Here is a 3,518-nt window from a genome sequence, read left to right on the forward strand (position 1 = left end):
GGCCGCGCGGTGAGTCCCCGGCGGGAGCGAGCGCGGAGGCGCCAGGAGCTCCCTCTTCTCCCCACCTTCTCTGGCCGCTCCGCCCCTGTGGGGGGAGCTCACTACCGACTAAAAATAACTACGAGTGAGCGCTGGGTGTCTCCCTCGCTGCCCACACCCGGTCCAGGGCAGGGACGCGGCCGGCCGCCCCGCGCAGGCTGCGGAGGGCCGGGCGGGTCCCGCAGCACCTGGGCGAAGCGCGCCCATAGGGGCGCACACGTCTAGGGAGGAGCCCGCGCTGCTGCAGCCGAGCGGGGAGCACGCGCGGGCAGCGGCCGAGCCGCACCTGTCGCCCCTCTGGGCTGCAAAGGTGGGGCAAGAGGGGCAGCCCCTAACCCTGAGCCAGGTCGTGTCCCGCCCGCTGATATTTCTGTAAGAAAAAGAGAGAAACGACCCTTATGAGCTTTTTTTTTCCCCCTCCAGGCAAGCTATTTGTGTTCCAGCTGTTTGTGATTCATTCATTCAACCAGTATATAGTGTGCACAACCTATGTGCCAGGCACCGAGCTAGGCGCTGGATACCCAGCGCTGAAATAAGAGTGAAAACGAAAAGCACTAGAAGTCCTTGCCCTCAAGATATTTACGTTCTTGAGGGAATTGGGGGAGGACCAGGCAATAAACAGATAAAACAAAAGAAGGTAATTGTGAAGAGTGATAAGTGTTAAGAAGATAAAAGAGGAAAAAATAAACAATGGAAAGAGAGAGTTGGCTAATTTCCTATTGCCTCTCCACCTTACTCCCGATGGCTGACCTGTGTGTAAAATTTCCTTCTATGGAGCACGTGGGAAGAGATTGGAGGTCAGAGGACCCTGGAAGAGAAGAGCAGGCTATTTATTCTGCCCCTCCACGCAAGGATCTAGGGGGCTGAGTGCAGCCCTCCCCTGAAGAGTGCAGCTTTGGGGCCCTCTCTGACAGCGACTCCCTTTGGGTTCCCTGGACCCAATGCCCTGCCTGGTCTTGCCACTGGCCTCCAAGCCTCCAGGACCCACCTATGCCACCCCCAGTAGGCCTAGAAGTAGTGATGATTCCCCATTCCTCATAGGTTTCCTGGACCCTGACCACTTCCTCATAATCCCCTAAAAACTCTCCTCAACTCGCCTCATTTAAGTGTGTCTTCTGTTTCCCAAGAGGGTGAAACTTTGGACAGGATGGCCAAGGAAGGTTCTTCTGACGGGATGACATGTTAACCTTGCAGCGGTCTGGGGGGAACAATTGCAGAGGGCTTCAAAGCGCCTGAGGCTGGAATGAGCTTAGTGGGGTGGAGGAACCCACAGAAGGCCCGGGAGACTGTGATGAAGAGAGGGTGGGAATGACACATGGGAGAGGCAGGCCGCCTCTGGCAGGGTGTGGCAGGCCATGGGCCAGGGCATCCCCCAGAGCACTGGGTCCCTGGTGGCCCTCAGGTCTCCTAGACTTGGAGCAGATGGATTCACCTCTTCAGAACATCTGCTGGTAAGAGGATCCAGGGTGGCGGAAGGTGCCTTAGCAATTGAGTTTAGAGTCCAAGTTTACCCTTCTTCCAATTCTGTTGCTATAAAATGGCGATGCAACAAAAAGCAGACCTGAATTCCATGCCAGGCTCTATTCCAAGTGTATTACACTTGCTTTTTCATTTACTCTTATCTTTCCAAGTCCACTCCCTCCCCCCCCCCCCATTTAGCAAAACCAGCTTTATTGAGATATAGCTTACATCTAACAAAATGCACCAATGTTAAGTGTTTAATTTGGTGACTTGGCAAACATACGTGGTAGCCACAGTCATGAAACAGAACAATTTCATCACCTCCAAAAATTTCCCTTACCCTTTTGTAGTCTGTTCCTCCACCAGCCCACAGCCTGTGGCAACCACTGATCTGCTTTCTATCACTACAGTTTTGCCTTTTCTAGAATTTCCTAGAACTAGACTCATGCAGTACATAGTCTTTTATTTTTTTTAGCACATAGTCTTTTGTTTTGGGCTTCTGTCACTTAACATGTTTCTGTATGTACCAGTGGAATAATTCAATCTGAAAATTTTCAAACCTAAAGAAAAGCTGCAAGAATAGTACAATGAAGACCCTCAATTAGGGCTCACAGTTGTAAACATTTTGCAACATTTGCTTTCTCTGTTCCTTACACTACATGCACTGGTGCACAATTTGCTAAGCCATTTGATACCTCAGCTTGCCTCTCCTGAAAACAAGGGCTTTCTCCTCCATAAAACCACAGCCCCATTATTACATCTCAGAAGTTGAACATTGATACAATAAATAGATGCAATAGATCTCACCTAATACACAGCCCACATTCAGATTTCCCCAAGTCATGTCCTTTGTAGATGATTTTTGTTTAGACGCAGGATCCAATCAAGGATCATATATTGCATTTAGCTGTCATATCTAATTTTCTTTTTTCCTGCTGTTCACAAGTCTAGTTCTAAGTTCCCCTTCCCCCAAGTTTTTGGAATTTCCTGTATTCCCCCTTTCAATCTTGGCTGCCACATCCAGACAGACAGAAAGCAGGAGGACCTTCTTGTTCTTGCATCTGTAGTGGAAACCTCAGCAACACTCACTGCCGCAGGTCTGTCTGAGATACATCCAAGTCTGTCCTCATGGCAGCCCTGTAATGTAGGGCTGTTTTCATCCCTGTGAAGAGGCCGGGGGGTGGAAAGGGGAGTCACGCAGCTAGTAAGCACTGAAGCAGGGATTTCAGCGCAGACAGCCTGGTGCCAGATTCTTCTCTCAACCACACACCAACCTACCTTACCAGTCCCAGCGCAGACTCTGCCATTTACATTTGTGTCTCAGTTTCCTCACCTCAGATGAGGTTGAAATGGCCACCCAGCAACATTATTCTGAGAAACCAACACAGTGATGGAATGTGAAACTCCGAATGCTGGGCCTGGTAACCATCCCTTCCACTCTGTCCACCAAAAAAGAGGGAAGGGAGAACAGTACAAAGAAGAGGTAAAGAAGGCAAGAGGAGGGAAATGGTTAATGGACTATGGTCAGAAGGTGAACTCCTTTCTGTGGAAGAAAACATGGCAAAGTAAATAATTCCCTAAATTACTTCCGTATACTTAATATAAAATGTCACCGTATTCCACTGCATGGGGTAATCTGGATGAAGCAAGTGAGCTGACCTGGCCTAAATGAATCCATTTGAAAAAGAGTATTAAGCTTAAGTTAGAGTAGAAGTTTATTACCACAAAGTAACATCTGCTTTTCCCAAACTCTTACCAATAAGAGTTCAGGAAAAACTACCAAAGACCCAAATATAGGGAGGTTAAACAATACACTCGTAAACAATCAGTGGGTCAAAGAGGAAATTTCAAGAGAAATCAATAAATATCTCAAAGCTAATGGAAATGAGAACACAACATACCAAAACTTATGGGATGCAGCAAAGGCAATGCTAAGAGGCAAATTTATAGCCCTGTCTTAGTTTGCAAAAGGACTGCCAATGCAAAGTACTAGAAATGGCTTGGCTTTTATAAAGGGA

General features: G+C 48.2%; 1 non-coding gene across 1 annotated transcript; it reads right to left on the reverse strand.

Moving 5' to 3' along the window:
• Positions 1-2,485: 2,485 nt before the first annotated feature.
• On the reverse strand, positions 2,486-2,614 carry LOC111767145 (small nucleolar RNA SNORA31). Its single transcript, XR_002799038.1, has one exon. It is a non-coding gene; the product is annotated as a small nucleolar RNA SNORA31 (small nucleolar RNA).
• Positions 2,615-3,518: the final 904 nt, after the last annotated feature.

The sequence above is a fragment of the Dasypus novemcinctus genome, chromosome 1 (genome assembly GCF_030445035.2).
Source record: "Dasypus novemcinctus isolate mDasNov1 chromosome 1, mDasNov1.1.hap2, whole genome shotgun sequence".
Taxonomy (NCBI): Eukaryota; Metazoa; Chordata; class Mammalia; order Cingulata; family Dasypodidae; genus Dasypus; species Dasypus novemcinctus.